The sequence below is a fragment of the Lolium perenne genome, chromosome 6 (assembly GCF_019359855.2).
Source record: "Lolium perenne isolate Kyuss_39 chromosome 6, Kyuss_2.0, whole genome shotgun sequence".
NCBI lineage: Eukaryota > Viridiplantae > Streptophyta > Magnoliopsida > Poales > Poaceae > Lolium > Lolium perenne.
Window position 1 is genome coordinate 124,111,180 of NC_067249.2, and position 24,545 is coordinate 124,135,724.

Below are 24,545 nucleotides of genomic sequence, written 5' to 3' on the forward strand. Positions count from 1 at the left end.
GAATGAGATGCTCCGGAATCAAACAACACTCTAGCAGGGATGTGGTTGACAGAAAACATACCCAGTACAACATCTGGTGCTTCCTGGGCTTCTTCGGCGTTCATGTGGTAGAGGCGGCCATTGCGGTTATTGGGGTTGTTGGGGGCGAACTTCTTGCCGGTGGAGACATGGCGTTGCTGTTGAGCAGGTGCAGCGGTGTTGCCGGCGAGCTTGGCGAGACGCTTGGGACACTCGTTGGAGTAGTGCCCCACTACACCACACTCATAACAAGTGATGGTGGTCTTGTCCTGCTTGTTCGCAATGGGAACGGCGTTGCTTCCAGTTCTGGGAGCGGTGTTGGTGTTGTTGTTATTGTTGTTGGGGGCTCTGGGCGGAGCACGGTTGTAGTTGTTGTTGTTTTTGTTGTAGTTGTTGTTGTTGTAGCCTCCTAGCTTGGAGTTTCCTCCACTCCGGTTCTGATAACCGGGGCGCGAGTTCTGCATCGGGGGTTTGTTGTTCCTTGGAGTGAAACCTCCGCTTGAGCTAGGGCGATACTTCTGGGGGTGGCTTGATCCACTTAGATTCGCCATACGGCGCTTGCGGTTCTCATTGGCTTGGTTCAGCTTGCCCTCCATCTGGATGGCGGAGTCAACAAGGGCTTCAAGGTCGGCGAAGGGGATGTTGACGAGGACAGTCTGCATCTCATCATGCAGTCCGTTCAGGAATCTCTCCTTCCTCTTCTCAACGGTGTCGGTCTCATCAGGGGCGTACCTCGACAGTGTAAGAAACTTGTCGCGGTATTCAACCACCGTCATGCGACCTTGTTTCAGTTCACGGAACTCATCCCTCATCTTTTTGATAAGACCCGGGGGTACATGGTACTTGCTGAATTTTAGCTTGAAATCCTCCCAAGTCATGAACTGACCTCCGTTCATGGCATGGGTGCTTGTCCACCAAGCGCGGGCTGGTCCAGCGAGATAGTGGGTTGCAAACAAGACCTTCTCGTTGGCTTCCACTCCGGCTACTTCCAAGTTGTTCTCCATAGTCTGGAGCCAGTCGTCTGCGTCGAGGGGTTCCTCGGTCTTGCTAAACACCGGAGGGTTGGTTTTCTGGAAGTTCTTGAGCTTAGATCCGGGGTGGTCATGATTTCCAGGGCCTTGATTGGCAATGTTCTGCAAGGCGGCGATGTTGGCTTGGCGTTCAGCTCTTTCGGTTTCCCTGTCGGCAAGCAGGGTTTGCAACAGTTGCATCATCGCGTCGTTGGTGCGATTGGGAGGGGCCATCTGAAGATATAGAAGATCATGAGATAAGAGGGAACATTCTATGGTTCATTTTGGTTAAGTTTGAAAATCATTTAAAAACTTGTAATCTTTTCATGACAAACATAACATTCATTCATTCATTCAACACATAGTACAAACTAACAGACACATACTCCAATGGTTTTAAGAACCATTCTCATGCTACGATACAAGGGACGGGATACAACTCACACCTACATAAGTGAACTAGTGCAACTACTCCTCATCCTCGACATCGATCGGGACGTAGTCGTCGGGTCCTGCCTCCAGGAACTCGTAGTCCTCCTCCTCGGTGTTCTCGTCCTCCTCAAAGTCGTCGTCGTCACTCAGGAAGGCTCCTCCTCCCTGAATGTCAATGCCTCCGTCGTCATCCTCCAGCTCACGAATCTGATCCTCCTGGGCCTTGACAGTGGCCTCAAGTGACGCGATCTTGGCGCGAAGGCGCTTAATCGTAGCGTCCTTCTTGGCACGTTGCTGGCGAAGGCTCTTGCGGTCGTTGTTGAGTAGCTTGATCGCCTCACCCTGCTCGATGATGTGAGCATGGGTCTGGTTCCCGTAAGCGCGAGTGGCGTCGAGGTCCTTCTGAGTCTGGTAGAGCATGAAGTCCAGATGCTCAACGTGGTGCCTCAACTGCGGGTGCGGCTGCAGCTCCATGGGCACTCCCATGGCATCACGCCTCACAAGATGCGCGAAGCACGAAGCGAGGATGCGCACCACGTTCTGTCCACAGAGGCGCGCAAGTGCCTCCTGAAGGCCACGTGCGAGTCCGTCGAGCCAGTTGCTCTCGCGGAAGGAGAAGAGGATCCTCTCCGAGGTGGGAGGCTCCATCTTGCCCCTCAAGTCGGCAGTGATCACCCACTGCAACTCTCCTCCGGGCGTGTCGTCCAGCTGAACCCCGTGGAACTCAGGGTGCGGGCGCTCGAGGAAGTCCGAAAGGGCGTTGAGGTCGTGCTCGAAGATCAAGCTCCCTCCGTTCCCAAGCTGATAAAACTTGGTGTTGATAGGTTCATTTGGCTCCATCTGAAAGAGAATTGGATGAGTAAGTTAGAGAGTGCAAAGTGTGGCAAAATTTTAAGTTGATTCAAATAAGATAGAACATGATACATCAAATTTTGGCAAAGTCCCAAAGACAAGAGTGTAAGTAAATTTTCACAAATATTTTCTTTCATTTGATTTCAAAGTTAAGTTTTGCAGAACGCCCATTCTAACTAAGGTCTTCTAAGGTCAAATAATGGCTCTGATACCAACTTGTCAACACCCGGATTTTAAAGTCCGGATGCCTATTATGTCATACATCGCAATCCCAGGAATATTGTTGTTGCGAGGCATAATAGTTAAGTATCACAGTCATCATTCATTACAAACCATAAGTCTTACAAATTGGAATCACATGATCCATATTACACGAATAGTTGATCTATTGATCAACGAACAAACACAATTTCATAGTTCATAGCGGAAGCGTAAGATACAAGGACTCTCTAGTCCACAGGCCAACGCTTGATGTCGGAAGACTCCTAGTTGTCGTAGGCGTCCTGCTGGTCATCTCCTTGTTCATCTTCATACTCTGGCCATTTGAATAGCCAGGGACAAAGCCGTGAGTACTTTAAGTACTCGCAAACTAATACTAATGTAAGTGCTAGACATTTTAGTACGGTTTGCTAAGCTCTAGTTTATTTACATAAAGCCAATTTTAGTTCACAATATTTGAGAAAAGCTTATTCAAGTGCTAACTAACTCAAGTGGGAACATTAGTGTCATTCCCACTATTCAAGTGGTGATTTCAATTCAATTCACCATAAGTCATTTCACCATCATCTTTCAACATCATTTTCAAAGATATGACATCGGAAACTGTATGGCCTTTCCAACCGTCCGTAACCGTGGACGCGGCTATTCGAATAGTTCTACACTCTGCAGAGGTTGCACACTTGTGCCACAACATTTGATTTCATCCATCGGGATTACCCCGAATCATCGTAACACAGTACGCGGATCATCAACCATAACCTTTCACTTATAAATCCTAGTATGAGCACCTCTCCCCGTGAGCTTGGCCTCCCCGTGAAGACCAACTGTCAACATGGGAACTGCACAGGGCTTGGCCGTACAATTCACCTCAATTTCACATCATTTCTCAACAACGGAGGCAGCCTCAAGTGTAACCCCTATGACGTGTGTTCAGAGGGAACCCATACTAAGATGCATAAACTTCCAGTTAAGCCCTACCCATAATCAGGTATTGTGGGGGTACTTGCTAATTGGAAAGGTATTGCATTCAAACCAACATCATGTTTATCAAAAATCACCATCTTCTCTTGGTCATATTCACCTTCAAAAATCATTCAATGGAATGCTTCATCATTCCAAGGTTTCAAATTCATTTCAATTTCACATTGTTCCCATCTAGAGTAGTCAAGTTTTATTTCATTAGCACTAGCTCTAAATCATGAGGGGTGCTATCTTGCTTTGCTTGATGGAGACTAACTTTACTACTCTAGTAAACTTCTTTACTTTGACCAAAGTTAACTATAAAAGTAACTCTTTAATAAAACAAGTAAAAACTTGTAATGTATAAACTTGGGATAGGCTTATGTAAGAAAAGGTAAGATTCATGGTGCCTTGCCCCAAGGGGCTTTGCACTTTGCAAGAATATTAGCTTGCCTTGGTAGTTCTCAAACTGTTCCTCCTCCTCCTCTTGGTAGCAACCTTCTTCTTCAGTGTACTCTCCGGTGCTAGCATCTAAATTTGAATACGAGTATAATTACTCACTAATTCAATGGCTATTCCATGCATCACATATAAACACACAAACTATTCTATGCACACAAATAATCTAATTAGGGTGCATGGGTTGTGTTGCTTGAGGAGTATTCACTTCTTTTGATTTAATATGTAAATGATAGTTTCCATAGGGTTCTTGAGAAATAATTTCCTCTCATTGGAATCTTCTTAAGATTTAATTTCTCAAACAATCATATGGGAACTTATATTGACCTAAGTCAAATGTTCATCATCATCATTTGAGAAAATGATTTAAATGAGGTAGATCACCTCATATCATTTAATAACACTACATATGATTTAAATCTCTAAGTAATTCATATAAGAGAGTTTGGGCCAGGGGTCCAAACATCCCATGAATTCATGTGAGACAAGATTTAAATGAAGTATGAGACTTCATATGAATTACTTAATAGTTTTGGACAATATCAACTAGTTAAACTAGCCATATTATCCATTAATTAAACTAGGGCATGATCATGCAAAGTGACCACACCATTTTATTACATAATCAATTAGTGTAAGTCAAATGTGAGCTATTAGAGTTGGAATAAACTTAATATCTATTTTGGTTGATTTTTAATAATTATTTGAATAGGGAAAAGTCCCTGCCTTCTCTTTTTTATCAAATTAATTCTACAATGAATCTGGTCATGGGACCAGTGGCATTTTGTAGATAATTTTATTAGCTTTCCAACCATATAAAATTCATCTAATTTGGTTGAGCCAATTTGAATCTATTGAATTTCAAAGTTTGGGCAGTATTGGAAATGTTTGGAATTGTTTAAATCAAATTTGAATTACACAGGCCGGCGGGAAAGCTAAATGGGCTGAAAGGTTTAAAAACGGCCCAAGGCCAGCCCAGCCACGGTCCAGAGACGCGCGGGCTGCCTGACAGCGGGGGCCACCTGTCAGCGAGTATTTAAACCCGAAACGGTATAAATCGTTGTGGGGCGTAGGATTAGAATTAGATCGGACGGCCGTGGTTCATCGTCGTCTCCGACGAGAACCCGACGCTCTGGCGGCGGCGGTAGGGGGTCGGAGGGCTTACGGTGGCTCCAGCTAGGGTTGGCAGTGTGCTTGGGGTAGATGTGGACGACGGCGAAGCTCCAGGTACAAGTGGCGTCGCCTGAGGTGGTCTGGTTCGCCGGCGATTGCTGCAGAGCTTCCACGGCGGCGATCTCCCGATTGAGCTTGCTCCGGCGAGGATTCGATGGGTGGAGTGGTGGTTGAGAAGCAGTGAGAGGTGGAGAGCGAGGTGGCGTGCTTGGATCGTCCAGGGGTGGTCTCCTTTTATAGCAGCGCGAGGGTGCTGCGGGACAGGGTGGTGGTCGACCATGGCGCGGCTTCTCCGGCGAGCTAGAGAGCTAGGCGAGGGTGCGGCAGTGTTCTATGGTTCCTGGCGATGCTATTGGCGGCGACAGCTTGGTCGGGCAGGGCTTGGTTGGGTCGCATTGCTTCCAGGCATGTCGCGGCAGTGGCGGGGTTTGCTCAACGTCGCCGGCGGCGGCGGGCACTGGTCGTGGTCGTGGCCATGTCTGGCGGCGTCGTGGTGTCACGCAGATGCTCAACTCATTGAGAGGTGGTCCAGGGCGAGCGCGAGGTGGTGGCGCGGCGCGTGTCCAGGGCTTGTCCACGGCGTGCACGCGCGCGACACGAGCGGCGTCTGGGCGCGTTCTGGGCGCGCGTCGTCCGGCGTTGGTCGTCGTCGAGCTCGACAGTGGCGGTGCTAGGAAGGTGTAGGGAGGTGCGGTGGCGAGCTGTGGCACGGTGGCCAGGGCAGAGAAGCAAGGGGAGAGGAGGTGGTGCGGCAAGGTGGCGACATGGCCGGCATGGCCATGTCCATGCCTTGCTAGCCCTCCCCTAGAGTTCTATTTGGCATTGAATGGGATTAAGGGGACCAGGGGACCATTTGGTGTAGGTTTGAGGTAGATTAGGTGGAGTAGATCACTATTTGCAATAGTGTCAAATAGTGCCATATTTGAATTTTGTGAAAATTGTCTAAATTTGATTTAATTCAAATGGTTGACCAATTTGAATTGTGTGAGTTTAAATAAGTTGTATTTGACCAGAGATGATGAGAGGAGGTGGTGGAATTGTGGAATTCAAGAACTTGCAAATTTGGCTAAGTGGGAGATTGTTGAATATGTTAAAAAGTTGAAACTTTGGATGAGCATAGCTAATGATCAAGAAAGAATTTGGCATGGTGATCTTTACAAAAAGTGTTCACCTTGATGTTGACTTTGAAGTGGTGCAAAGAGTTAGCAAGATCTGGTTTGAGAAAATTGAATGGCAATGGCTCAAAGTAGTGATCAGGCTATAAATTGCAGTTTTGACCATTATCATATGTGAGCAAGATTTGTGTTTGAAATTCATTTGAATTGTGATTCTTTGATTCCAAGAGTTGTAATAAGTGTTTAGTAACATTATTCAACTAATGGTGAAGACCAAATTGGTCTAGGATCAAAATTTATAAAAATGCCATAGAGCATATGTGAGGGTTTTTAGGGTTTTTCATTTATTGGATTTTCTTCCTCTTTGATTTATTTGGTTGGTGATCTTCATATGATCACATTAGTGTTTTAGAGTATAGCACATACAAATAATAACAATCATCATGGCATATCACTCAAATGCACAAGTCCTATGCATGGCATTATATGCAATTTAAAAAGTTTTTGTTTGTTTGAATTTTTGCTCTCTGGAATTCTCTAACTTTCTTTTTATTGAAATTTGGGATGTTACAAGAATATGAAGGTAGGGCCCATTGAAAAGTGGGCTCCTATTTCCAACTCTTGATCCATGAAGGGCCTTGCTTTCGGAGGTGCTTATTGGGTGGTTATCTTGAAACCACAAGTCGTATGTCCGGAAGCAAGGAATTTGTTGTCGTCACCAAGTCCCTATATCTATCTTCCTCATGACGACGACACAATCAAGCTTAAAGGTATTGGAGCCTTGACAAGGTGGTGATCAAGTCCTATCTTGTCAAGACTCTTACATATGCACTCTTTGTTCATTGCTCTACACTCTTGGGTCTTTGTACCTACTATTATGAACATGTAGTGGTCCTCTTGTGGAGCTAGTCTCTTCAAGAGGCCACGGTCTAGGACTAATAGAATTTGCTTCTTTGTGTAGAGATCGTATTTTGTAGGAATTGTGTTGAAAGGAAATGAATCATGATGAAGCTTCTCAAACAATTTCGATACAAGTTCTATGACATAATCCTTGCACAAAGAAGCAACAATGGAACGGAGTTTGTTCCCAAGATCTTGGATTTCTTCATTGGCAAAGAAGGAATCCACCTTTTGCTCCTAGCCATACTCTTACCCTAACCTCATAGGGTTGCCGGAAGTGAGAAACAAATCTAAGAAGACACTCAAGCATAATGATGGAGTATGAGTCTATTGAGAGGCTTGTGGTATTGAGTGATGAGACTTTTCGATGGATATGATAGTTCTTTGGAGAAGGCGAAGTGCTTCTTGTGAGAAAGGAGATGTAATTCCCCCGATTACCATAGGAAGGATGACTGTTGGCACTCGCCAATCTCAAACGCTACCTTCTATGAGTACCGGGGAAGGACGAAGTTCCATCTATATGGAGCCATCTACACCACAAGGCCAAGTCTCTTCCATTGGACAACCAATTGCTAAGTCACCTCTTCCACGACCCCAAGTTCGGCATCAACATCAATGATGTCAAGGCGAGGACCCAAATCTTGATGATGATCAAGGAACCTCACACGAACCTATCCTTTTGATCTTCTCTCGCCGGGGTGCTAATGCGTCAAGACTCCTTCATAATCCAAGCAAAGCACAAGATATTCTCAAGAGCAAGATGTGATGGGATCCAACGGTATAGCAATCCCAAGGATCTATTCTTCCCGAATGTGCCCAACAAGACAATGGACTCACTCTCTATCGTTTATCGTCAAGGTTTGCCTCTCTACCTTTGTGCTTCTCATTTGGACATTGTGCCATAAGTGGATACCCATACCACTCTTGTGCCATATGTCTAAATGTAAAGCATGCATGAACATAGGGGGAGTGTGGTTTAAATTATTGAGCTATCCCTCCCCCCATGATGCACAAAGTAACTCCAAAGCATATGCCATTCGTCAATCAAGTGACCATGAGCTTCATGTTGAGTAGTAGTCGTGAGTCCTAGGTCTCTACGCGACCTCACACTACCAAACTCTTACACGGTGGCTTCGGCCACCAAACCTCCTCTTCGAGGAGTTGTTGTTCTTTTTGATTTCTTCTTCATTTCTCTTCTTGTTTTTGTTTGTCGTTTCCTCTTTCCTCTTTGTTTCTTCGCGGGAGATTCACCCAAGCTTGGCTTTTCTAGCTTTGATTCTTGCAAGCTTGGTTGGGTAGTACATTAACAGTTCCGTGATCTAATCCCAAGCCATCATCTACCTCTTGAGCCAACTCTGTCTAAAAGCACAAGTCTACACCAAAATCTGAGGTTTTTGAGTTTGGAGGACGGTACTACCGCTTCTTGGGCCGGTACTACCTGTCGTGGTATCGTCACGGTATATGCCATAGGGTGGCTAATCGAAGGTGGTTCCTGAGAGATCTCACGGCGGTATCCGGATGCGGGTATGGGGACGAGCGACACGGCGACGTACCCAGGTTCGAGGCCCTCCGATGGAGGTAACACCTCTACTCCTGCTATGAGTGTATATGATGATCACACAGTACAATGGTGCTCCTAGAGCTGTGTCCGGCTGCTCCTGAGAGGCTAAGGGAGACGATGGTCTCTCTTACAGGGCAGCGCTAAGGGTGGAATGAAGTGAGAATGATCGATCCCCTGTACGAGAGGGGGTAGTGCGGCTTATATAGGCACCGGCACTTTACATATAAGACCCTATAGTTTACTGGCCGGCTTGGCCGGCTCCGGCTTCCGCTCCTTCCCGAGGCAGTGACGTCAGGAGCCGTTGAGGCCTCATGGCCTGTCCCATCCGGCTGCCAAGGTCAGCGGTATGGAGAGGAGGTGTCCCTGTCGCCGTCAGCCACTGTAGCCAGTACGGATCGTCGAAGACCATGATGGCCTGTCCGGCGCGTGGCACTATTGCTCCACAGTGCCCTGCGCTTTACGGAGGATGAAGTCAGCGTGGACTTTGGGAACCCGGATCACCAACCCGGTTCCTTCCAGTGCAAGACTCGCCAGCCTCGAGTCGGTCTGAGGTACAAACCCCCAGTCGGATATGGCTTGTAGAAGCTGGCCCAGCTACAGCATTGGCGGCCGTAGCCAGGCCGACTAGGACCTAGAGCCAGCCGGCTTCCGGACCAGCCGGCCACGGCGCCAGCCGGCTGCTCCTCAGCCGGCCTTTGCCGTGAGCCGGCCAGTGGCCAGCCGGCTGCTCCGCGTCCATTGCCCTACCCGGGGTCTTCCCCCCGACATTAGCCCCCGAAGCTGGCAAGGTCCTGCGTTTAGAAGGACCTAGGCAGGTTTTCCTGGCTTCTCGAATATACTTGACGGCACTTGGAGGGGTCGACTGAGAATTTCCATTCAGCCGGCTGCGCCCTCATCCGGCTCGTTCCTGCCGGCTGCTTCTAGCCGGCCGCTATTTACACTTATGCAGCTTTTGTTTTCTCGCAATTTTTGGTGGCGTCTCCGCCTTGCTGGATGACTTTTGGTCCGAGTTGAACTTACTGTCCGGCTCCGACTTGCGGTGCGCCGGAGTCTCCGCCGCCTCGGGTCCTGCACCCGACTTGACCGGTCTGACGCCTGGGCTCTGCCGCCGGTTCGTCTGGTCACATCAATGTCCCCTCCGGATTCGATGCGGTCGTGGGCGACGTGGTGTGGCGGTTTCCAGTAACGGCAGCGGTCGTGGGGGGAGTTGATGCGCAGAAGATCCGGGTGACGTGGCCACGATCGCCACTTGGAGGTTAACCGTCCGCCGCGGTCGGCTATAAATGCCGCGGGGGAGGGTACCGAGGCGGCCACTTGCCTCACTTCGTCTTCCTCGCACTCCCGCTCTTCTCGCTCTCTTCTTCGCGCTCGAGCCCGTTGCTGCTCCGGCGAACGTCTCCCGCTGGCGAATTCCGGCGAGCGAATCTCCACCGATCCGCCGCCGCTACTCCGACGAGCCGGCGCCACGGGGCCCCGCGTTTCGATGGAGCGTCCTCCACCGCCGTCGTCGCCGCCGCCATCGCAAGGTTCTTCCTCGCCTTTCCGCCTTTCGTGGTCATCTTCTTCCTCTTCCTCGACGATGGCCTCCGCCAGCGGATCGTGGAGGGGCTCGTACATGCGGGAGGACGACATCGAGCGGCTGGTGCGCCTCCGCCGGATCCCGTCGTCGGTGGTCACACGGGCGCCCGGCGAGGAGACGGAGCCCGAGCCGCAGCCCGGCGAGCGCGTCGTCTTCGGCGCGCATCTTGATCGCGGGCTGGGCCTGCCGGCTTCCACCTTCTTCCGCCAGTTCCTCGACAACTTTGGCCTGCAGCCGCACCACCTGCCGGCCAATGCCTGCATCCTCCTCAGCTGCTACGTGGCCTTCATGGAGGCCTACGCCGGCTTGTGGCCGGATATCGACTTCTGGAGCCGGCTGTTCTACCTCAAGGCGCAAACCACTGAGGGCCGCCTGCGGGCCTGCGGCACCGCCTCGATCTACACCCGGCCGGGTACGCCCTTCCCCAAAATTCCAACCGTTGACTCGGTGAAGAACTGGCAGATGTCATTCTTCTACGTGCGCAACGAGGGGCAGCTCGTCGACCGGATCAACCTGCCGGAGTTCAACCCGGCTCCTCCAGTCGGCCGGATCAACTGGAGCTACAACGCCCGCCCGACGGATCCAGACGCTGAGGTGAATCAGCTCTGGGACTTCCTGGGGGCGGCTGTCGCGAACGGGCTGACCGCCGAGGACCTCCTCTGCACCATCGCCGAGCGCCGGGTGCTGCCGCTCCAAATGCGCACCCACAAAATCGGGCACATGTCCGACCGGTTCGACCCGAACCGGACGTCCAAGGCGCTGCTCTCCAAGGCCCAGGTGGCCCACCGGGTGAATAACATCACCAAGGCGAACATGCCGGACGAATGGAACTACGGGCTGGCGCCCCACGACAGGGACCACCAACCCGAGCTGGTAAGCTTTGTGTTTTCGCCGACTTCCGGCTTGCGGCTGCGAGGCCGACTTCCTTTTCCTTCTGCCGACTTCCGGCTTGTTTTTTGCTCATGATCTCTGTTTTTTCTAGCTCTTTGACCGCCAAAACGTCGAGGATGGCGACCCGGCGACGAGGAGGTGGGCGCCGGATCACGCCGATCCGGCTGACCAAGCCGGCGACCAGGCTGGCGATGATGACCTGCTGCAGGCGCCTGACCTAGGCGGCCAGGGGGAGCACAATCCGCCCCCCTCACCGGAGCAGCAGGAGGACGAGGAGCCGGCGACGTCCGCCACGGGGCCAATCCCCGCCGTGCCCCTGCGCGCGAGGCCGCCAAGCACCACGGTGACTTCAGCACCTAAGGGGAAGAAGCGGGCCAGCGAGCCCCGCTCTACTGCCGCCTTGGAGGCGAAGGCGAAGAAGCTCCGCCGGCAGCAGCCGAAGAAGGTTCCGGAGCAGGCCGGGTGAGTTCTCTTCTTCTCTCTTGTTTGATTCCTTTTCTTTCCTTACTCTTTATGCTTATCTTCTCCTTGTTTGTCCGGCTAGGGCCCCCATCAAGTTTGCCCAGGGCGGCGGCTCCCGGCAGACTCCGTGCGTCGTGTCGCCGCCTCCGCGCCAAAGGAGGGAGCCGACGCCGCAGCCTCCATCGCGCGCTCCTACGCCGCCGCCGCCTACGGGTACTTCGCCTTCCGCAGGGGCGCCTTCCTTCGCCGTGCCGCTGGCCTCAGCGCCTGATCGCGGCACGCGGGCCGAGCCGACACGCCAGCCGACGCTGGACGACATGTTCCCGCGCCGGACTCGTCTTGGACCCCGCCGCCGGGGCCGGCCGGGGCATGCCGCCTTCGACCGGAGCCGGAGCCGGCAGGGCTGCACCGCCCGCGGCCGGAGCCGGAGCCAGGCCAAGCGTGGTGGTGCTGGATGAGAGCCCGGAGGGCACCTCGAGCGCCGGAGACGGCTGCGCCGACTGGGCCATCTGTTTCGCCCGGAGCGCCGCCGCCGCCGGAGCCGACGACGGAGGAGCCGGCCAGGCAGGAGCCGGCAAGGGATGCGCCGGCGTGCACGGAGGGCGCCGACTCGTGCGCGCTGGTGAGGACGGGAGCCCCATCGGCGCCGCAGCAGGGCCTGCACGTGGCCAAGGGCGCTCTGCTTCTGCATGTGCCGTCCGCCTCCGACTCCAGCCTTGGCTCGGCTGGCACTATGGAGCAGGCGTGGCTCCGCGCCGACTCCTATGAGGTGACCAGCCGGGAGGGGAACCCTAGCCAAGCATCGGTGGAGATGTTCTTCTCCAGCCTGCAGGCCAACCTCAAGGCCAGGGCTGCCGAGGCCGCGGCCAACGTCGCCAAGGTGGAGGAAGCCAACAAGGTAAGCTTCATCTGTTTTTCGATTTGGTTATCATCCTGGTAGCCCTCCGAGGCATGGGCCGGCTGCTCGGAGCCGGTCCGGGTTTCGCCTAGCATACTGATTTTCTTTTTTCCTTAGGCTGTGGCGGATCAGCGCACCAATCTGTACAACCGCGCCGTGACCCACTACCACAAGGCCAAGCTGGACCGGGCCGACTTGGCTCGCGAGCTGGAGGCCGTCAAGGGTAGGATCTTGCTTCTTCCGACTCGATGTCTTCTTTCTTTTTAGTCTTCGTTGGCTGACGTTTCTTTCCAGCTGCCTTGCAGTTGAAGCTGCCAAGGTCCCGCGGCTGGAGGCGGATCTCCGGGCTGCTCGCGCCTAGTGCGCCGAGAGCGAGGAGGCGGGCCGATCTGCAGCCGCCAAGCTCAAGGTGGCTGAGGGGGAGCTGGTGCGGCTGCGCCTGCTTGAGCAGAACCACCTCACCGAGCTTGCCTCCCTTAGGACGGCGGAGAAGGAGAAGGTGGAGGATCTGAGCCGGCGGCTGACTGAGGTGGAGAAGCAGCGGCTTGCGCTTCAGGAGGAGGTCACCACCAAGTCCACAGAGCTGTCGGCCACCGCCAAGCGCTGGACGGACGAGATTGGCGCGCTTGATCGTGGCTTGTCGGGTGAGTGCATCTCTATGTTCCCTTCCCTTTGCCGGCTTTCGGCTGTCGGCTGCCGGCTTTCGTTGGCAGCCGTCGGCAGAAACTTCTGATTTCTTTGCTATCTCCATCTTTGGGCTGGGGGCAGTCGGTTCTTGCCGGCTGCCGCCAGGCTTTTCCTTTTGTCTTAGGACTTCGAAAATTTGCATTTTTCAGCTTATTTCGGCTTCGATGATTTCTGACTTGCTTCTTCTTGCAGCGGCCTTCCCGGAAACGCAGGATGCGGCGTTAGCAGCCGTTGGCGTTGCGCGCGAGTCCAGGAGGCGGGCGACTGGCGAGGGCAGCTCGGAGTACTTCACCATGGAGGACTATATGGCGTCCATGGTTGCCCGCGTCGAGCCCATCACCAAACTCGGCTGGGAGCTCCGGAAGGCGGCTGAGGAGCTGGTGCCGATGCTGTGGCCCGCGGAGGCGGTGCCGCGAGACATCTCCAACCTCACCTCCCTGATGGAGCGGGCGCCGGATCGCTTCCTCGACTGGAAGGAGTCTGCCACGCGCGCTGGTGCCGACATGGCGCTGTCCATTGTCCTCTCCTGGTACAACGAGGTGGACCTGGGGCAGCTCGAGTACCGGCGAGCCGGCGTGGAGGACAAGCTCCCAGCCGAACACAAGACCGCCCGGCTTGCCCGAGCCAGCACCATCGCCGACTTCGTCGACAAGGGCATCTTCATCGCGGACCCGAACCCTCAGTCTGATGAGGAGTACGAGATGGAAGATGAGGAGGCGGAAGACGCGCCCGAAGACGACCCGGCAGCCGGCTCCGCTGACGCTCCTCCGGCTGGTCCTTCTCCAGCCGCTGCTTAGTTTACCTGTTTCTGTTGTTGCTTTTGCCAAGACAATTTATTAAATCCCCGGAATGCCGGGTGCACATGTATGAACATTATCGTCCTTTCATTATGTCACACTTTAATGTGTTTGTTAATCATTTGTGTGCCGAGTTGCTTTCTTTCGACTTGTTCGCTTTTTCCCATCCGCCCCACTCTTTGGCTGTGCTCTTGCCGGTCGTACGTCCGACTTGCGATCCGTCGCCGGATCAAGAGCGGGCCGCTGAGTGAGGCCGACAGTATTTCAGTCGAACGAGCTGAATTCGGCAATCCGGCACTTTTATGAAAAGTTGCAAGTCAACTCGCTTTTACTCTTTCCCTTAGTCGTTTTTCGCGTGTCGGCTCCCTAGGCCTTACTCCCGCCAGCCGGACAGCCGGGTTGCGGTCTGTAGCTGGATCGGAAGCCGGCTGTCGGAAAACCGGATCACGTTACTGAGCCGACCGCGTGAGAGGGTTCAAGCCAATTGGCAAAACAAAGTAGAGTACGCAAAAAACTTGTCGGAAACGGTGCTCTTCGCACGTGCTTTTTCATAGCTTACAAAAGGGATACAAGGGATACATACATTCCTGCTCTCATGTGTAAAATGGGCGGAGTAAGTTGACATTCCAGGGACGTTTAGTCTCCTCGTCAGCCTTGTCCGGCTTGTTTTTCTTAGCCTCTTGGGCATCTATGAGATAGTAGGAATCATTGCCTACTGCCTTGCTCACGATGAAGGGACCCTCCCATGGGGATGACAGTTTATGCTGTCCAGCTATCCGCTGGATCAGCCGGAGCACTAGGTCTCCTTCTCGGAATGCTAAGGGCTGGACCTTCCTGCTGTGATAGCGTCGGAGGCTTTGCTGGTAAATGGTAGATCTGGACGCAGCCAGCAGCCGGGCCTCTTCGACCAGGTCAACTCCGTCTTCGCGAGCTTCTTTGGCTTCGGCTTCTGTGTACAGCTTGATCCTTGGCGCGTCGTGCTCGATATCAGTTGGCAAGACGGCTTCGGCCCCGTATACGAGGAAAAATGGCGTGAAGCCGACTGAGCGGTTTGTCGTTGTGCGCAGGCTCCATAGCACATTGGGCAGCTCTTCAATCCAGTAGTCGGCTGCTCGCTCGAGCGGCTCCACCAGCCGGGGCCGGATGCCGGCTAGGACCAAGCCGTTAGCCTTCTCCACTTGTCCGTTGGACTCTGGGTGCGCCACAGAGGCTAGGGCCATCCGGATCCCCATTTCCCCGCAATAGCGAGAGAAGATGCCTTGGGAGAAGTTGCTGCCGTTGTCGGTGATGATGCTGTGGGGGTAGCCGAATCTCACAATGATTTCCTTGAGGAATGTGACGGCTGTGGAGCCGTCCAGCTTCTTGATTGGCTTGGCTTCGATCCACTTGGTGAATTTGTCAATCATCACCAAGAGGTGTGTCATGCCGCCTCGCGCTGTTTTGAACAGACCCACCATATCCAAGCCCCATACGGCAAACGGCCATGTGATGGGGATGGTCTTCAAGGCGGAAGCCGGCTGGTGTCTCTTCTTTGCGAAACGCTGACAGCCATTGCACTTCTTCACCAACTCTACTGCGTCTCTGAGCGCAGTCGGCCAGTAAAAACCGTGCCGGAAGGCCTTGGCCACTATGGCTCTGGATGAGGCGTGATGTCCGCACTCTCCTTGATGGATTTCCCGTAGGAGTTCAATCCCTTCAGCCGGCTCGACGCACCGCTGGAACACCCCACTTACGCTGCGTTTGTACAGCTGGTGGTTGATGATTGTATAGGCCTTGGCCCTTCTCTCAATCTGCCTGGCCTGGACTCTATCATCAGGCAGCACACCGTCGGTGAGGTAGGAGAGGAATTCTTGTGCCCATGAAGGTACGCATCTTATCTCGAATACGCTGACCAACAGGGCCTCCTGCGTGGGAGCTTCCGGATTCGACTGCATGGTCGCCGGGTTCGGCTTGCTAGCCGGCGGGTTCGGCTTGCTAGCCCCCGAGTTTGGCGATGAAGCCCCCGGGTTGGACTGAGAAGTCCCCGGGTTCGGCATGGTAGCCGGCGGGTTTGGCTTTGAAGCCCCCGACTTGGGCGATGAAGCCCCCGGGTTCGGCTGAGCAGCCCCCGGGTCAGCCGGCACGAATATTGAATCCGAGTCCGGTGACGGTATGATGGATGGCTTCTTGAGAACCGCCAAGGCGATGCCCGGCGGAATGGCTTGCCGGGTTGAGCCAATCTTGGACAAGGCGTCAGCCGCCTCGTTGTTTGCTCGTGGCACATGGTGGAATTCGCAGCCATCGAAGAAGCCGGATAGCTGCTGGACATGGAAGCGGTATGAGGCCATGTTGGCGTCCTTCGCGTCCCAGTCGCCAGATGCTTGTTGTATGACCAAGTCGGAGTTGCCGAAGCAGAGTATGCGACGCACGCCAATCTCCTTGGCCAGCTTCAGCCCGTGAATGAGCGCTTCATACTCCGCCACATTGTTGGATGCGGCGAAGTGGATCTGCAGGACATAGTCCAGCCGGTCTCCCTTGGGAGAGGTGATGACGATGCCGGCTCCCAGACCGTTGCGCATCTTCGAGCCGTCAAAGTGCATCTTCCAATGTGTGGAATCCGGCACAGGCGGCAGGTACTGCATCTCAGCCCAGTCGACGAAGAAGTCCGCGAGGATCTGCGACTTGATGGCTGTGCGTGGCTCGTAGAGGATGGTGTGGGCGGCTAGCTCCAGAGCCCACTTGGCAACCCGGCCGTTGGCATCCTTGCTGCCGATGATTTCCGCCAAGGGCGCTGTGGCAACAACCTTGATGGGGTGCTCTTGGAAGTAGTGCTTGAGCTTCTTGGCCGCCATGTAGACGTCGTAGGTGACCTTCTGGTAGTGGGGGTAGTTTTGCTTCGACTGGGAGAGCACTACGCTAAGGTAGTAGACTGGGCGCGGAACCAGCTGCTCCCTGCTGGCTTCTTTGCGCTCCACCACCAGGACAACGCTAACCACTCGATTGGTGGCTGCGATGTACAACAGCATCGGCTCCATTGAAGCCGGCGTTGCAAGGATTGGCGCGGTTGAGAGCACGCGTTTCAAGTCACGGAAAGCTTCATCCGCCTGCGGTGACCAGACGAATTTGTCCGCCTTCTTCATCAATTGATACAAGGGCAGTGCCTTCTCCCCCAGCCGGCTGACGAAGTGGCTCAAGGAAGCCAGGCAGCCAGCGAACTTCTGGACGTCCTTGAGGCACTGCGGCAGTTCCATCTTCTCCAGGGCACTGATCTTCTCCGGGTTGGCTTCGATCCCTCGCTGAGAAACGAGGTAGCCGAGGAGCTGGCCAGACGGCACGCCGAAAGTGCACTTGGCTGGGTTGAGCTTCATCCGAAATCTTCTCAGATTGGTGAAGGTTTCTGTCAGGTCATCAAGGAGGGTAACCGTCTCCTTGGTCTTTACAACGACATCATCCACATATGCGTGAACGTTTCTGCCGATTTGATCCTGCAAGCATTTTTGCATGCACCTTTGGTAGGTGGCGCCTGCATTTTTCAAGCCGAACGGCATAGTCGTGTAGCAGTAAGCCCCATACGGGGTAATGAACGAAGTCTTTATTTGATCAGCCGGATTCAAAGGAATCTGGTGGTAGCCTGAATAGGCATCTAGAAAAGACAACAGTTCACAGCCGGCAGTCGAGTCTATGACTTGATCTATGCGCGGCAGGGGGAAGGGGTCCTTCGGGCACACCTTGTTCAGGCTGGTGTAGTCGATACACATGCGCCAGGAGCCGTTCTCTTCAAAACCAGGACCGGGTTCGCCAACCAGTCCGGGTGCAGTACTTCCATGATGAAGCCGGCTGCCAGCAGCCGGGCGATTTCTTCACCGATGGCCTTCCTTCGTTCTTCGGCGAAGTGCCTGAGAGGCTGCTTCACCGGCTTGGCTTCGGGCCGGACGTGGAGGTGGTGCTCAGCCAACTCCCTCGGCACACCCGGCATGTCTCTTGGAGTCCATGCGAAGATGTCCCGATTCTCACGGAGGAAGCTGGTGAGCTCGCTTTCCTATTTCTTGCTCAAGCCGGCACCGATGGTGACGTACTTGTCCGGCTGCGCCGGGTCCAGCAGGATCTTCTTGGTGTTGTCGGCCGGCTGGAAGTGAGTCGTCCCAGCCGGGTTGCCTGCAGCCGGCATGTCTGTCTGCGCGGCCTTGGCGAGGGCGACGGCATCGTGGATGAGCTGCTTCTCGGTGGCGATGACCAGCGTCTGGGCCATCTTGGAGCTCTGCGTGGTGCAGTCCATGGAGCGGCGATAGTCGCCGGCTATGGTGATGACCCCCTTGGGGCCAGGCAGCTTCATCTTCAGGTACCCATAGTGGGGCACCGCCATGAACTTGGTCAGGGCTGGCCTGCCTAGGAGCGCGTGGTAGGGACTCACGAGGTCCACCACCTCGAACTCGATTCTTTCGGTGCGGAAGTGATCCGGCTTCCCGAACATCACCTCCAGCGTGATCCGGCCAATCGGCTGGCAGCAGTGGCCTGGCACGATGCCATGGAAGATGGTGGGGGTGGGGCGTAACTCGGCCTCCTGGATGCCCAGCTTGCGGGCGGTGTCGCGGTAGAGGATGTTGATGCTGCTGCCGCCATCGATGAGGACGCGCGAGAAACGCACGCTGCGCCGGGTTGTGCCGATGGTGGGGTCGAGGACCATGGCGTAGCTGCCCAGCTTCGGCAGGACAGCCGGTGTGTCGCGGCGATCAAAGGTGATGGCCTGCTCTGACCAGTTTAGGTACTGGGGGACCGGCGGTATGACCGCGTTGACCTCGAGGGAACGGCTCTGCTGGCTCGTCTTGTCCTCGGGCTCGGAGGTGAAGATGATGTAGGTAGCATCTTCGGCCAAATATCGGCCGCCATGGTGCACTTGGTTAGCCTCGTGGTGCTCGAGGTTGGCGTTCTCTGCGCCAGCTTGGCCACCCGGCCCGCCGGCTGGCGGAGGCGGGGGTGGAGGCGGCAGAGGTTCACCGCTTGTCAGCCGCTTCATGAAGTGGCAGTTGCGGGTGGTGTGGTTGGAGGGGTTCTTGCTGCTGTGGTACTTGCACGGCGAGTCGAGCATCTGCTCGAAGGTGTACTTCGGCTTCCACTGCCGGTCTTGCTTCTGGTGGCGGCTGCCGCCTGCCGCGTTGTCTGCCACGGCGGCTACGTGGGCGGAGCCGTACCGGCGGTCCGGCTGGTCGCTGTGACGCTTGCCGCGGTAGTTGTCCCGCCGGCTGCCATGCGAGGCGCCCTCGGCCGGCTTGTTGTTGTCCCGCCTGGCGGGGGCCAGCGAAATTTCAACCGGAGGCTTGCCGGCTTCCTCAGCCAGCGCGTACTTGTCGGCGATGGCCATCAAGGCGGCCATCGACTGGGGGTCGCTGCGGCGTAGCTTGTGCCACAGCATGGTGTTGGGCCGACAGCCTCCCATGAAGAAGCTGATGGCCTGGATCTCGTGCACGCCCTCGCAGGAGTTGCGCATCTCGCACTAGCGCGTCAGGTACGCGCGATCCGTCTCGTCGGGGCCCTGCTTACACATCTCAAGCTGTTGGGGCCGACCCGGCCGGCGGTAGCAGCCGGTGAAGTTGCTGATGAAGGCCGCTTCGAAGTCCAGCCAGCCGTTTATGCTGCCGGCTGGCAAGTTGTTGAGCCATGTGCGGGCGGAGCCGAGCAGCATGAGGGGGGGTAGCGCACAGCCCAGCGCTTGTTGCCTTTGGCGATGCCGACTGCGGTGGAGTAGTCCTGCAGCCAGTCCTCCGGCTTGGCAGTGCCGTCGTACTTGGGGGTGTCGCGCGGGAGCTGGAAGCCGTCGATCATGGGCTCGTTGATGATGCGTGGCCCGAAGCACTTTGGGCCGGCTGGCGCCTCTTCTTCCGCAATGCGGGATTCGACCAGCCGGTCGAGGCGTTCTCGGGCGTCGGCGGGCTCGATGCGCGGGCCCAGCCGGGAGCGTGCCGGCTGGCGTGCGCCGCTTGCTTCCGGAGCCGGCCGGTGCTGGCGGCGGGGCTCGGAGTCTTGCTCTTGGTTCCGGCTTGGAGGAGGCCGGCTGCGGCTGCTGCCACCCGGCTGGTGGCTCGGCCGGCTCGAGCTTGCGTGTGTGGCCCGGGAGTCACGGTGCCGGCTTGGTGCTGGGGAGGCGGACTCGGCCGAGTCCCTGGCGCCTTCCCTGTCGTTGCCTGCAGCTCCACGAGCGTGAGAAGCTCTGGGGGCATTGACATACCTGGGGTCGGCCGCCTGCTGGGTGGCTGCGTTGAGCAGCTCAGTCACCCGCTTGGTCTGGCGGCGTAACTCTTCGCCTTCAAGGCGGTTCAGCTCTTCTGCGGCGGCTTGTGCCGCGCGCATGTTCTTGTCGGGGGTGTTGTAGACGGGTTGCTCCGCGGACGGAGTCGGCGAAGGAGCGCCGTCGCGGGCGATCTCGGCGCCAAGGTCGCGGCCCCTGCGGCGGATCTGGCCGGCTCGGCTGGGATCGTCGCCGCCTGGAGTGAGGCCGTGGGCGCGGTTGTACTCGCGCTGGGTGATCTCCATCTGGCGCTTAGCAGCAGCCAGTTCTTCTATTTGCTTGAGGAGGAGCTGGCGGTGCGCCTCCAAATCCGCCTCGATGGCGGTGGGGTCGCCGCCAGGCGTGAGCGGGGTGCTCAGTTTCGCCCGGACTTCGTCCAGCCGGGACGGTGGCGGTGGCGCCTTTGCGCCCGAGCCGGAGGCGTTGGGGTCGATGTTGCGCTCCAGGTTGGGGCCGCGGGTGCGCGGGTTCTTGGTGGGGAGCTCCTCGCCAGCCATCATGACTTGCACGACGGCGGGGCTGACGGGAGCGCTGCTGCCGGCTCGCGGAGGAGGGCTTGCGCAGCGTAGCACCTACTGCGGGTAGCGCGGCGGTGCGACGGTAGCGACGTAGACGTCGTGGCCGCCGAAGGAGATGATGCTGCCGCCGGCTGGGAAGGGCCGGTCAGCGAAGCAGCCAGCGTTGTCGCTGACGCAGTCGAGGGAGCCGAATCTCCAGATCAAGCCTGAAGCGACTCGCTCGCCGGTGGTGATGGTGAGGCCCGTCCGGATGAAGACACCGGCCGAGGATGCTGAAGGCCCCACGGTGGACGCCAAATGTCGTGGTATCGTCACGGTATATGCCATAGGGTGGCTAATCGAAGGTGGTTCCTAAGAGATCTCACGACGGTATCCGGATGCGGGTATGGGGACGAGCGACAAGGCGACGTACCCAGGTTTGAGGCCCTCCGATGGAGGTAACACCTCTACTCCTGCTATGAGTGTATATGATGATCACACAGTACAATGGTGCTCCTAGAGCTGTGTCCGGCTGCTCCTGAGAGGCTAAGGGAGACGATGGTCTCTCTTACAGGGCAGCGCTAAGGGTGGAATGAAGTGAGAATGATCGATCCCCTGTACGAGAGGGGGTAGTGCAGAGATACTAGCTAGCAACAATGTGTGACTCTAGATCGATTCTACCATGCGACCCAATCTCGATTTGGCTGTGCGAGCTTAAGCGGTAGTGCCGCTCATTCTTGGGCGGTACTACCGGTCAAAGCGGCACTACCGGTTGAAATTGCAGTAGTACCGCTCTGTATAGAGTCACCAATGTTGCTTGTTAGTGTCCAATTTGTTTTTTAATTCCTCGGCTTGTGCACTCATCCCCTATTCCCTCCCAAACCTCTGTTGTTCACAGGTGCACCAAAGTCCCGTGGTGGCAAGGTCAAGCCATCCTCTCGTCGCCATCGCGATGATGAGCAAGAGGAGATCATGCCAACAAGGACCACCAAGAGACAGAGAGACGCAGCAGCAGGGGCAAGGGGACCTCAAAAATCAATGCTTGATGTAAAGAAAGGCCAGTTCTTGGAGGTGCGGGGAGCCAATCCTTATTTTCTCCCAAGAAATGCTCGCCAATGCCCCAATACCTATTTTCATCATATCAATCAAGAGAGAATCTACACTGAGGTCTATGGGGCCAAAGAGTTCAAGTGTTGCCCCCAATACTCCATAATCATGGACAAGCTCCACTCCGACCTCGACTACTTTGGAGAAGCACTTGAGATATGTGAAGACAAGGTCTTATTTCTATAATGACCTTTTCTCATGATTTCTCCCGGGAGGTGATTTGCCAATTCCATGCCACCATGGTCTTTCTTGAGGATGAAGGAGGCTATCGCTCCTTGAAATGGATGACGAAGGAGCATGTGATGGAGGCCTCATGGCAAGACTTTGCTAGGGGCATTGGTTATGAGCTCCCCGAAGACAACTCCAACACCTTCCGCATTCATCTCCAAGCCAAGCCCATGGCCAAGGAGAAGATGGCCGACCTCTACATTCGAGGGAGGATGTTGTGTGGAAGCACCAAGGGCCTCCTACCTGTCTATGATATCATGAACCGCATCTACCGCAGCACCATCAACCCCAAGCATACCAACCACGATGAGGTGCATGGATTCCTTGTGAATCTCCTTGTGCGCACACATGAGTTGAGGGGCCGCGGCAAGCAAATGGATGTCATGGACTACATTTGGCATGAGATGCGTGATTGTGCTTTCCTCCGCAAGCTTCCTCAGTACGCCCCCTATCTCATGAGGCTCATTTGCATCAAGTGGGATCAAGAAGGCCGCGGAGATCTTCTGGAACAATGCCGCCCCAACGTCACCATTCACAAGGAGAAGAGTCCGCTTGTCAAGGACCATGATCTTCAAAGGTTTGGCAAAGGGGATCCCAAGGACAAGGATGAAGATGAGGCCGATAGCGACGACTCCGACTATGTGCCCAACTCCATCAAGCAAAAGGGCCTCTTCGCCAAGCTCACCGCTCGCCTCAAGAAGTCCTTTTGCTTCAAGAGGGACCTCGAAGATAGGATGTACCAAGCTCATCACGACAACAAGAAGATCCGCCAACGCCAAAAGGCGATGATAAGGCACATGCAACTCCCAGTCTCCGAGGGCTCCGAGGACAACATCACTCCTCCCAGTGAGTGGAAGTCAAAGCTTGGTTGGTCTAGCTCCGAGGAATCCATCCCTGAGCCACCTCATGGCAAAGGCCTTGCCCAAGATGAAGAGTATGATGATGAAGAGGAGGAGGACATTGAGGATGAAGGTGATGACAGCGAGGATGATGATGACGAGGAGGATGACGACGATGAGTGATTCCCTTGGGACGCTAGTATGCTCCTTCTCCCTTTTTGGTGTCTCGATGCCAAAGGGGGAGAAGTTGATCTATTAGGATGGGAATTTGCATGGGGATGCCAAGGGCTTGGTGGCTTCGTTTTGGTTCTTTCGGCCTTGGCATCAAACCTTTCCCCTAGTTATTCGGAACTTTATTCGTATGTGTGTTTGCTACTCTATTCGTGGATCTCCCGATTCCCCCCGTTTGTATTAAGACTTAATCGTGCGTAGCTTAATGGTCAATGGTCTCCATTATTTATTCTTTGTTTGGCCATATCATTCCTATGGAGGCACCTATTATTATGGTGAGTTTGGGTTTTCTCAAGGCAAAGGTATGAAAAGGTTCACCCAAACTCCCCTATATACAAATTTTCTTGCCTCTATAGTGTACTTGTGCTACATAATCTTGTCATATGATCATCTTAGCACTTGTGCTTGGTTTGTAAAATTTTGGGGGAGTTCTCTCTAGGATGTGTGCATTTGTATACAAATGCATATTTTAAATATGCACACATCTAGGGGGAGCTTCGCCTATACTTGCAAACCAAAATACCTTATCATAATATCCTATGAATTATTGCAAATTCGTGTGTTGTCATCAAACACCAAAAAGGGGGAGATTGTAAGAGCAAGATCCATTTCCCGTGTTTTCTGTGTTTGATAACAACACTCGAACAATTCTAACCGTGCACAAAGTTTGTCATTGATAGGTTTGCAAGATGCACGGTACCCTCGCTGAGCACTTTATGATCAGAAGACCGAAGCGTAGTTCTTAAGGTTTCTGGTTTTGTGTGTGTGTTGTGAGGTAACATGGTAGGAGAGGAAGAGAGGAAAAGCTGTTTTAGCCATAGCGGTACTACCGGTACCAGGAGCAGTAGTACCGCTACCCCTACTGGTACCGCCAGTGATACCGCTCTGAGGCTTGCACGTGGAAGCGTCCCACAGAACACGATGCGGTACCTTCACGGTACCTTGAGCGGTAGTACCGCTTTAGGGCGGTAGTACCGCCCACGGTACCGCGCTAAGTACCGTAACGCGTTACGGTAGTGCCGCTCTGGTACCGCTCGAGTACCGCTTGGGATCCAGTAAGGTCTGGACCCTATTGCGGTACCGCAAGCGGTACCGCGAGTGGTAGTACCGCAATGTGTCCACGTGGACAAGTTCAGTGGGGATTCGAACTCAGAGCGGTAGTACCGCTTCCAGAAGCGGTAGTACCGCTTAGGCAAAAACAGTGAGTAACGGTTGGATTTGGAGGGACCTATATAAAGGACCCTTCTTCTCCAGCCAGCCTCAGCTCTTCTCTCTCTCTCCTCCATTGTTGCTGAGCTCAAAATTGAAGGGATCTCCTCATCCACCCAACCAATCTTGATCATACTTTTTGAGGTGGTGGAGGAGACC